Here is a 12,386-nt window from a genome sequence, read left to right on the forward strand (position 1 = left end):
CTTTTAGGCATAGTAAGGACCTTGAAGGACCTTGTGCTTCTTTTAGATTCTATAACTGTAATCTTGACTTTCATTTCAATAAACTACTGGGAAGAAATATTTTTTTTATTATGGCAAATAGTGCATCATTGATTGCATACTTCTTTTCATAGCATTTATCACATTTGTATTTAATTATTTAATTGCCTGTTACATGTTCTGTTCCATGCCAGACTGTAAGCCTTATGAGGGCAGGGATGTTGTCTGTCTCATTCACTGCTCTGCCTGCCTCTTAGCACTGTGCCTGATGCATAATTAACAATCAGCTAATAATTGCTAAATGAATGGATAGTTGCCTGTATGTGTGGCAGATACTGATGACTCAACAGTGATTATCCCTCTTTCTTTTTTTATTAGCAGAAGTGCTTCTTACTATGAAGCCAAAATGCTAGATCTTTTCTTTCCTTGATTCCCTTTCAGATATGATATGAACATAGGCAAGATCAAGTGCCCAACCAATGTGACCTGAAGCTAAGTTGGCTGTGAGGTTTGGGGAGGAGGTTACTCTATAATTCAGAGTCTTATGGGAATAAATACCTTTTTTTTTTTCTTTGCCTGCCATTTTTGTCTCCTTCTGATGCTTGGAACTACTGCAGCCAACCTACTACCAAGGACTGAAGCACTTTGGATGTGCTAGAGGTAGCAGAGTGGAAAGATAGAAAGCACTAGGGTCCTTGATGACATCATTGAACAACTAAATAACTCTGACTTGCCCTGTCTCTGGCCCTTCATTTAATGAGATAATACACTTTTAGTGTTTAAGTCACTGGTAGTTGCCAGTTCAGTAATTCATAGCTGAAAATATTCTAGGACTGCTCTGTCAACAGTCTCCATGATTCTGTGCTGATTGTGTTTCCAAAAGTGGCTGCAACATCATCTCACTCATGTGCAGTGTTATCTCCCACACAGAGGTGGAGCCTAACTCCTCCTCCACAAATATGGGCTGGCCTCAGTGCTTGCTTTTATAGGTATAGAAGATAAAGGAAGTGAAACTGCACCAGCTCAGAGGCTAGGTCAAAAGAAGCCTTGCTACCTCATTCTCATACTCTTGGAACATTTGCTCTCCGGATTCACCCTCTCTGAATCCAGCCACCATGTTGTGAGAAGCTCAAACTGTTTGGAGGATCTACATGTGGGTACTGGATCCACAGGCTCAGCTGAACTCAGCTGTCTAGTCATCCAGCCCCCAGCCATTTTGTCTTTCCATTTGAGGTCCCAGGCATTATGGAGCAAAGAGAAGCCATCCCATTGTGCCAGTCTTAATTTCCTGCCCCATAGAGCTTGTGAGCATGAAAAACAGTTGTGGTTTTATGTCACAAAGGTTGGGGAGATGTATTATGGAGCAATAAATAGCTGGCCTGGTTTCCTTACACTCACATCAATAAGCAACTGCCAAATTCTCTTTGTTGGACAGATGACTTCTCTAGTAGTACTGCCGGCACCACCGAGCATCGTGGTTAAGAGTTAGCATAATGTGTACCTTAGAACAGGGATCCTGGCTGACATTAGACTACTTGGGTTAGAATCCTCGCACTGTCACTTTATCATTATGGGACCTTAGGGAAAATACTGAACCTCTCTGCCTCAGTTTCATCATCTGTCAAATGAGGATCATGATAGCGCCCCCCTCATAAGCTTGTTATGAGGATGGAATGAATTGATTCTGTGAAGCACATACAATAGTTCCTGGCACAAGATAAGTGCAGTCTAAGTGTCTGCTAAATAAATGAACATTTCACATATTCATGACACTCCTTGGTACTGGTCATTTCTTCTGCCCCTATATTATCTTAATATTTAGTCTTGTAGCTTTCTATTCACTGACTATATATGTCAGATATAGGAAAGTGCCCCTAAGATATCTGTAGTAATATTTGTCAATATTTGTTATGTTGAACCATATGACATTGCCACTTTAGAATCCCAAAATGTTGAATATCAGCAATGTCATATGCTTCAATGTGATAAACATACTTCTTTTAACAGATAATGGCAGCAACGTGTTGCATAAAATATTAGGCTGTAATAACTTAAAGTAGAAGAAATTCATTTTCAATTCAACCAAACACATGTTGAGTGAATACTGTGTGCTGAGATATGGTGGACACTGACATTACAAAGGTGAAAGAGAGAGGAACAGGGCCAGATTATAAACTCAGCCGTAATAGACTTTGTTCAGTGCAGAGATAAACATATAACAGGAATTATGGAAACACCATAAAGGGAGCAGTTATTTTTGCCTTCATGCTTTGGGAAGGCTTCTCAGAGAAGGTGATTTTTGTGCTGAGTTTTAAAGTTGGTAGACTCTCAGTTGGTAGATAAATACAAAGGGATTGTAGGTAGATGGCATAGTGTCTATTAGGATATTTTCCATGGCAAGTGATATATATCGAATTCACACTGGCATTAGTTAAAAGAATTTATCAGGGGTTTCCTGGGTGGCTCAGTGGTTTGGTGCCTGCCTTTGGCCTGGGGCGTGGTCCTGGAGTCCCGGGATCGAGTCCCGGGTCAGGATCCCGGCATGGAGCCTGCTTCTCCCTCTGCCTGTGTCTCTGCCTCTATGTGTGTGTGTGTGTCTATCATGAATAAATAAATAAAAAATATTAAAAAAAAGAATTTATCAGTTCATGTAACTATAAAGTGTAGTGATAGTAATGACTTTAGGAAAAGCTGGATCTAAGTGCTCAAATAATGTTATCATGAAACTGTCCCCTGCTTCTTCCTTCTTCTCTGATGGTGTAATTTCCAGGCAGGTCCCCTTCACGTGAGAGCAACCTTAGAGAGAGTATCTCTTTCTAAATAGTTCCTACAAGAGACTCAAGACTGACCCTGATATGGCCTACTTATTGTCCTCCACCCCCACCACAAGCCAAGCCAGAGTGACATATCAAGGACAGGGTTTACTCAAATGGAAAAGAGAGGTTTTGCTACCTAAAGGGGGGTATGATGGGTAGGCAAAACTGGTTAGGCAAATTGGCTTCCCACTTCCAATAGCATATGAAAAAGCAAATAGGACCTGGACAAAGTTGGTGACTGTTGCATTGCCCTACATGGTAGCCAGTAGCCACAGGTAGCTATTAAAACTGAAGCTGAGGGATGCCTGGGTGGCAGTGGTTGAGCATCTGCCTTTGGCTCAGGGTGTGATCCCCAGGTCCTGGGATCGAGTCCTGCATTGGGTTCTCCTCAGGGAGACTGCCTCTCCCTCTGCCTATGTCTCCGCCTCTTGTGTCTCTCATGAATAAATAAATAAAATCTTAAAAAAAACCCAAAAACCTGAATTTGGAATTAAATTAAAAAATCAGTTCCTGGGTTGCATTAGCCATAGATTACCCAGCAATATTCTGTGAAACTGAATAATTTAGGAGAATTCATGAAAGTTTACACAGGTACGTTTGATTTATTTTATTTTACTTTTATGTTTTTATTAATAATAGTAAAAAGCTATGCTTTGTTGGGTGCTTTCTTTGTACCAGGCACCATACAAGGGAGTTTAGATCTGTCATTTAATTCAATCTTTGCATGAGCAAGTACCAAGAACTGGGGCCCCACAGCAATTCCTCCTCAATCTCTGATGTGGCACAGAGTGGTGGTAAAAACAGGAACCGTGTCACAGCCTCGTATTTTTACTTAGTGCTCTTGCTAATTACAAGGTAAATTAGACAGCTATGGAAGTGCCTGTGCTACCTGGCTTGTCCAAAATGTGGTGCGGAGAGTTGAAGTCCAAGTATCTTTTCCCTGGCTCAACCCTGATGAAGTAAGAGTTTTAAGTGGGCAGTAGTATCTTCATTGGCTAACTTAGGAAACTGAGCCATGGTGACATTAGGCAACTTGCCTGAAGCCACAGAGATGGTTGGTGGCAGAGCTCGGAGTCCAGTTCCCACCTTTACCTCTGCAGTTGTTCCACTGAAAATGAGCAATGTTTGAGTTTTTTGAGCAGGAACAAGAGATGCCTCTGTACTCTTCAGGATGGTTACTCCCGAAACGGTATTAAAGTGCATTGGAGAAATGGAGACACAGATATTCATTCCAGGAAGACAGAAACCACAAAGAGGCTCCCCAGTGCCCAGCACAGTGCTTGGATTTTAATAAATATTTATTGGAGAGAGACAGAAGGAAGAATGAGAAAGAGGGAAGGAGGGAAGATGAGCTGCTATCTGTAGTTTAAGGTAGAATGTTAGGGATGCCTGGGTGGCTCAGTGGTTGAGTCTTTGGCTCACGTAGTGATCCCAGGATCCTGGCATCGAATCTCCCATTGGGCTCCCCATAGGGAGCCTGCTTCCCCCTCTGCCTGTCTCTGCCTCTCTGTGTGTGTGTGTCTCTCATGAATAAATAAATAAAATCTTAAAAAAAAAGGTACAATGTTAGATCATGGAGGCGAAAGACAAAAGGAACAAAATTCCGTTTTAGATGAAGAGAATTTAAAGAAACATCTCACTAAATGCAATATGTGGGGCTCGTTAGTATCCTGCTTAGAACAAATCAACTGTTAGAAAAAAAGTTTCAAGACAGTTGGAAAAATTTTATCATGGACTAGATATTAAATGATATTAAACTCTTTGTTAATTATGTAAGTGTGATGTAATAAAAAAAAAAAAAGCAAAACCCCTTAATTATTAGAGATGAACTGTGTTGTATTTAGGTATCAATGACAAGATGTCTAGGATTCCCATAAAAACCCATAAGCAGAGAGCGGAGCCGGGAGGCCCGGTGCAGTGTGGAGGTCGTTGGTGTCACCTGCCCGCCGCCGGCTCCGGCGCCTGCCCTTGGGCTCCCTGCCGGCTCCAACCAGCCATGCCCTCCGCCCTCGCCCGCCCTGCGGCCCAGAACCGCACCTCGGCCCAGCACATGCTAAAGTAGCTGTGCTTGGGGCTTCCGGAGGAATTGGGCAGCCCCTTGCGCTGCTTCTCAAGAACAGCCCCTTAGGGAGCCGCCTGAGCCTCCACGATATTGCTCATACACCCGGAGTGGCCGCAGATCTGAGCCACATCGAGACCAGAGCCACCGTGAAAGGCCGCCTCGGACCTGAGCAGCTGCCGGATGGCCTCAAAGGCTGCGATGTGGTGGTTATTCCAGCCCGAGTCCCAAGAAAACCAGGCGTGACACGGGATGACCTGTTCAGCACCAATGCCTCAGTTGTGACCACCCTGACTGCGGCCTGCGCCCAGCATAGCCCCGAGGCCATGATCTGCGTCATTTCAAATCTGGTCAACTCCACCATCCCAATTGCAACGGAGGTTTTCAAGAAACACGGAGCTTACGACCCCAATAAAATCTTCGGGGTGACGACCCTGGACATTGTCAGGGCCAACACTTTCATTGCAGAACTAAAGGGTTTGGATCCCGCGCGAGTCAATGTTCCTGTCATTGGCGGTCATGCCGGGAAGACCATCATCCCCCTGATCCCTCAGTGCGCTCCCGAGGCGGACCTTCCCCAGGACCCGCTGACAGCCGTCACTGGGTGGATCCAGGAGGCCGGCACGGAGGTGGTGAAGGCCAAAGCTGGAGCAGGCTCTGCCACCCTGTCCATGGAATACGCTGGAGCTCGGTTTGTCTTCTCCCTTGTGGATGCAATGAATGGGAAGGAAGGAGTTGTCGAATGTTCCTTTGTTAAATCCCAGGAAGCAGACTGTGCCTATTTCTCCACACCATTACTGCTGGGGAACAAGGGCATCGAGAAGAATCTAGGCATTGGCAAGATCTCCCCTTTTGAAGAGAAGATGATAGCAGAAGCCATCCCCGAGCTGAAGGCCTCCATCCAAAAGGGAGAGGAGTTTGTGAAGAACATGAAATAAAAGGGCAGCCAGCTAGCAGTCGGTTTCCCTAACTTATGAAGGCATCATGTCCCTGCAAAGCCATCTCCTGCCCTCATGTTTCCGTTGCGTTAACCACCAGTGTCATGTTAACGTCACCGCCCCTTCCAATCACAAGTCCGTCAATGTGTGCATCAATAAAAGCAGGCTTCCATTTTCTTTAAAAAAAAAAAAAACATAAGCACAAAATAGGTAGATAAGTGTGTAGCGGACTATTATAATTTTCTCTGCTTTGGTGTATGTTACATCATGAAAAAGTAGACATATTTGAAAAATGCAGGTTACTTCTTTAATTCTCTTTCTTAAATACCACCAGGGGCCACCAGAGTTCAAGATGGAGTCCCAGCTCTCTTGCTCGGTCTATGCTTTCCAGGCCTTTGGTGACCCTGGATCCCATGGCTCCCCAGGTTCATTCTGCTGCAGCTTTCAGACCCTCAAACCTGCCAAATACATTCCCACCTTAGGGCTACTCCCTGGAACCCTCTGGCCTCCATCCTTCTATTGCAGCTCAAGTGGCGCGTCCTCAGGCTTCCTTCCTCTTCACCACCAAAGGACAGATCTTCCACGCCTGTCTCTCCCTATTTTATCACCCCATTCTTTGGCCTTCAGAGCAGTCAGTTGCCACTGCCTAAAGTTGTCTTGTTCATGTTTATTTACTTTTGAGTGTTCGGTTTCACCCCACTAGCCTCTATGCTTGGGGAAGACAGGCATCTTGGCTTCATACCTAGAGGCCTGTAGCAGGTGCTAGATAAGCATATGTTGAAAGAATAAACACATGAACAAATTAACGGGGAAGAGCTTTCTGAGCATGAATCTTTCCACAGAGACTATAGAGGAAAATAAAACAGACATAAAATGAAAAACTTCTGTAAAACAAAAGAAAGTAAAAACAGTTTGAAGACAAATGCAGAACTGGGAAACATGGGCAAATAAATTATGCAAATAATGCATTCCTAGCATATTGAGAGCTCCTACCAATCATTAAGGTAATGCTGAATAGGGGCACAGGGGTGGCTGTCGGTTAAGCATCTATGACTGTTGATTTCAGCTCAGGTCATGATGTCAGGGTCATGAGATGGAGCCCTACATTGGGCTCTGCACTCAGTAGGGAATCTGCTTGAGATTCTTTCCCTCTCCCTCTGCCCTTCCCCCCAGGTCATGTGTGCATGCTCTCTCTCTAAGTAAGTAAATAAAATCTTTAAAAAAAGATAATGCTGAATAGCCCATTAGAAAAATAAGCAAAATATATTAAAAAGATGCTCTAAAATATCTAAATGGCCAACAAACTTACAAAAAAAGTCCAACCTTATTAAAAAAATCTAACAAATGCAAATAAAGCAAAAAATACTACTTTCATCTATTAGATTAGCAGAAATTTAAAGACTGATATTACCTACACTTGACAGGGTATGGGTTAATAGGTGGGCACATATATTGTAGAAGCAGAAATTGGTACCAGAAAATTTAGCAAAGTCCAACAAAATTTCAAATGTGCATTTATTTTGACCAAGCAATCCCACTTCTAGGGGAATCTATTACACCAGCTGATATGGATAAAAATACAAATATAATGACTAGCAGCATTATAATCTAGTTTTTAATAGAAAATAATGGAATAATACTACTTAATGATACAAACAATAGAAAAATACCCAGCCCATTTCAGCTAAGGTAAATTCATATATACTACTACAAAAGCATTTCCAAGATACATTTTAGTCAAGAAAATGTGGCAAAACAAGACAATATTGTAGAACATGCAGAATGTCTGGAGAATGAGAGAGAAAAAGAAAACCCTCTTTAATTTGAAGTTTCTGTATTTTTATAACAATCACGCTTGCATTTTTTATAACGTGTTACCCTGTAGTCAAGTATCATTTCAGTTGCGATACATTTCTTGCCCCCAACCCCCACCCTTTCTCTTTCTTCTTTCTTTTCCTTGACATTGACTTTTACAACAAATAAGGCAGTTGTCTTTCAAAATGTCCCACGTTCTGTATTTGTTAGTTTGCTTCCTCAAGAGGATGTGTCACTTTTTCCTCTGTTTTCCATATTCTTATAAATTAGAATTTAGCTCTGAAGTCTTGATTAGATGCAAATTCAAATTTTATACCTTTTGATGAGAATAGCTCATGGGCAGAGCTTTAAAATTAAACTTCTTGGGGGATCCCTGGGTGGCTTAGCGGTTTGGCGCCTGCCTTCGGCCCAGGATTGATCCTGGAGTCCCGGGGATCAAGTCCCACATCAGGCTCCCTGCACGGAACCTGCCTCTCTCTCTCTCTCTCTCTCTCTCTCTGTGTGTGTGTGTGTGTGTGTCTCATGAAGAAATAAATAAAAGCTTAAAAATTTTTAATTAAACTTCTGGAACACCTGGATGGCTCAGCAGTTGAGCATCTGCCTTCGGCTCAGGGCATGATCCCAGGATCTGGGATCGAGTCCCATATCAGGCTCCCTGTGAGGAGCCTGCTTCTCCCTCTCCTATGTCTCTGCCTCTCTCTCTCTCTCTGCCTCTCAAGAATAAATAAATAAAATTTTTAAAAAAGTAAACTTCTACTTGAAGTGTAATTTATATACATAAAAATACACAGGTTATAAATGTGCAATTCAAATTTTTGGTAAAAAAGGAACATATCCAATTAATCATCATTTAGATCAAGAATTAGGATGTTATGGCACCTCTCCAACTCTCCAAAGGTTACCGTGATCTGACTTCTATCACATAAATTTGTTTTGCCTATGTTTGGATTTTAATGTAAATAAAACCATACAACACTAGCTTCTTTGTTTGGCTTCAATCATTGGACCTTACATTTGTAAGATTTATCCATATTGTTGCACACAGTAATAGTTCTTTCTCATTGCTGTACTGTATTCTGTTGTATGATTATATATAGTTGATGCATTCTACTGTAGATGGCCATTTGAGTTGTTTCCAGTTTTTGCCTGTTATAAATATGCTGCTGCTATGAACATTCTTCTACATATCTTTATTTAAAGATTTTTTTTTACATAATCTCTACATCCAATGTGAGGCTCAAACTCACAACCCCAAGATGAAGAGTCACATGCTCCACTGTTGAGCTAGCCAGGTGCCCCTCTTGTACATAGCTTTTATATTTATTTATTTATTGAGAGAGCATCAGCAGGGGGAGGGGTATGGGGAGAGCACAGAGCCCGGCATAGGGCTCAATCTCACGACCCCGAGATCATAAGCCAAGCTGAAACTAAGGGTCAGCTGTTCACAACTGAGCCACCCAGGCGCCCCACATATCTTTTAATGCATATATGTATGCATTTCTGTTGGGCATATACTGGAATAGAATTGCTAGATCACAGAGTAAGCACATTTTCAGTTTTACTGGATGCTGTTTTCTGAGTTTCCTACTGTTTTTCTAAGTTATACCAATTTTTACTCCTTCAGAGATATGGAAATATTCCAACTGCTCCACATTCTTAGCTAGTTTTATCACTCTTTTAGATTTTAACTCTTCTTGGGTGTGTCTTAGAAGTATCTGTTTGTGTCTGACATGCATTTTTCAAAGAATACTAAGGATGCAGTAAAGAGAATAAATTATAGGAAGGCAAGGGTGGAAATAAGACTAGTGGAAGGTTGTTTTAGTAACCTCTTTAAGTGATGGTTTAGGTGATGGTGGTGCCTTGCAGTAAGATGCTGGCAATGGAAATAGAATGAAATGGCTGAATTTGGGATATATTTTAGATCTAGAGCCAATAACGTTTGCTGATGGATCAGATGGGGGAGAGAACTATAGGGAGAAATGGTGGTACGCTCCTAGCTTTTTTTTTTTTAAGATTTTATTTATTTATTCATGAGAGACAGAGAGAGAGAGAGAGAGAGAGAGAGAGAGAGAGAGAGAGAGAGAGGCAGAGACACAGGCAGAGGGAGAAGCAGGCTCCATGCAGGGAGCCCAACATGGGACTTGATCCCGGGTCCCCAAGATGGCCAAAGGCAGACGCTAAACCGCTGAGCCACCCGGGCTGCCTAAGCTCTAGCTTTTTGATTTGAAGCTGGATGGCTGGTTCACATTAGTGATTGGTGAATTCTGGAGAAGAAGAATATGTGTGAATTAGGGGGTAGAAGTTGTTCAAAGTAAGTTTCACAAGAGTAGGGTTCTTGCATGAGAGACTCCTAACTCTGGGAAACGAACTAGGGATGGTGGAAGGGGAGGTGGGCAGGGGGTGGGGGTGACTGGATGACGAGCACTGAGGGGGGCACTTGATGGGATGAGCACTGGGTGTTATTCTATATGTTGGCAAATTGAACACCAATAAAAAATAAATTTATTAAAAAATAAATTTTAAAAAGTCTTAAAAAAAGAGTAGGGTTCTTGGTTTGTACCTTTCACTTATGTATCCCAAGCACCTAGAATATTCATTGGCACAAAGTAAGCAATTAACAGTATTTGTTGAGCAAATGAGTGAATTAGACATCTTAGCGGTAATATCTGGCAATTAGTTGAATGTATGAGTTTAGACACCTATTGAGAGACAGGATATATATATATATATACATATATATATATATATATCCGAGAGTCATCATCATTGTAGATTTACAGACACAGCATTGGATGACATTACCCAGGGAGAAGGTGTATTTATACAAGGTTAGGAATAATGAGTGGTAGTCTGAAAAGCAAGAGAAAAACCAGGGGAGTGTGGTGTCACAAAGATCAAGAGAGGAGAATGTTTCAAGAAGGATGGAATGGTCAATGGTATCAAATACACTGAGACTTGAATAAGCTGAGAGTCAAAAAGTAACAAAGGCAATATTAACACTGACATCACGCTGATCCCAGGAAGAACATCACAGTGGAGCAATGGCAGTGGATGTTCATTTCAATAGGAGTGGGTAGAAGATCCAATGTGGACTGGGACATTGACAAAGATAATAAAGGGATGGTTGGAATGCTAGAGTGAGAGTTTAGGGTGAAGGGACATTTTTTTTTTTTTTTGAAAGAAGGAATACTGGAAAATGTGTGTATGCAGATGAGAAAGATCCAGAACTGAGGGATAATCAGTAATGTAAAAGATAGAAGATACAGTGCAGGAAGGAGTACCAGAGAAGGCCAGAGCAGAGGGGATCCATGGCATAAGTAGAGGGATTGTTCTTAAGGGCAACAGGGATTCTCCATCATTGAAGAAAAGTGTTATGGCCTGGGGGCGCCTGGGTGGTTCAGTTGGTTAAGCATCAGACTCTTGGTCATGATTACGATCTCAGGGTGGTGCAATCAAGCCCTGCATCAGGCATTATGCTCTGCCCCTCCCAACCTCTAAAATAATTAAATAAGTCTTAGAAGTGTTATGGGCTGAATTGTGTCCCCACCTCCACTCCCGCAAAGTCAGATGTTGAATTCCTAACTTCTACTACCTCAAAATGTGACTGTGTTTCAAGGTAGGGGCTTTGAAGAGACCATACGTGGATCTGTGAGGTTGTATGAGTGGACTATGATCCAATTTGATTTGTGTCCTTATAAGAAAAAGAGATTAAGACAAAGACAGAGGGAATATAATGTGAGAACGCAGGGAGAAGATGTCCATCTGCAAGCCAAGGAGAAAGACCTCAGAAGAAACCAACCCTGCTGGCACCTTGATCTCAAACTTCAAATCTCTAATAAAATACCTTTCTTTTGTTTAAGTCCCCCAGTCTGTAAAACTTGGTTGTAGCATCTCTAGCAAACCAATGCAAGAAGGGAGAACAGAGTGCATAGACAGCTATGGAGAGCTTGTAGGTTTGGCAGTGAGCTCTAGGCTGGCTTCTGTGTTCTTTGTTTTGAAAAAAAAAAAAACTCTTATATCATCTCATGTTCACCTGTGCAAGAGTGCTCTTAAAGTATATTCCTAAAAGTAGAATTGTTAGATAGAGGGTATGTGTATTTTCCCACTTACTAGAAAATGCCAAATAGTTTTCTAAACTGATTGTACTAAAAGACGTTCCCTTTAGCAGTATATACAAATATTTATTACTCTACTTCTTCACTGAGACTTCATATTGTCAGGCAGTTTAATTTTTGTTGATGTTATGGACATGAAAATATATTTCATTGTGTTTTCGATTTGAGTTCCCTTGATTATTAATAAGAGTAATGATTTTTCCCTGTATTGATCATTCAGTTTTCTTGTTCTGTGAAGTACCTGTTTAGATTCATTTTTTATTATTATTTGTTTTCTTATTGATTAATGGGAGTGTCTTGTTAAACTTAAAAATCAAACTGCCAGTTATTTTACCAGCAAAGAATGGGTTTATTTGAGGACAGCAGAGAATTGCAATGTAAAACAAGCAAGCTATGGCAAAACCATAGGCAAGTGCACTCAATAAAGAGGTATGCTCTTTTATAAAGAAAACTGAGACATTGGGGAGGCTGTTATAAATCAATAAAAATAAATAAAAAGCCCATTGTAGTAAACTGAGAGTTCAGTGACCATCTGCCATTGGCTGGACTCTTGGGGGCTTTGTCAGGGAGGAGGAAGTCTTCCCTCCTCCTGCAAAGATCATAACGTAGTATCCACTTCCAATGG

The 12,386-nt window shown here is 41.7% G+C and overlaps 1 protein-coding gene and 1 pseudogene across 1 annotated transcript in view; both read left to right on the forward strand.

Moving 5' to 3' along the window:
• CUNH10orf67 (chromosome unknown C10orf67 homolog) overlaps positions 1-12,386 on the forward strand; it is a 158,055-nt gene that overhangs the window by 24,826 nt on the left and 120,843 nt on the right. The gene's annotated exons all lie outside the window — the stretch shown is intronic.
• On the forward strand, positions 4,794-5,831 carry LOC129513989 (malate dehydrogenase, mitochondrial-like; annotated as a pseudogene).

The sequence above is a fragment of the Nyctereutes procyonoides genome, unplaced genomic scaffold (assembly GCF_905146905.1).
Source record: "Nyctereutes procyonoides isolate TBG_1078 unplaced genomic scaffold, NYPRO_anot_genome, whole genome shotgun sequence".
NCBI classification, from domain to species: domain Eukaryota; kingdom Metazoa; phylum Chordata; class Mammalia; order Carnivora; family Canidae; genus Nyctereutes; species Nyctereutes procyonoides.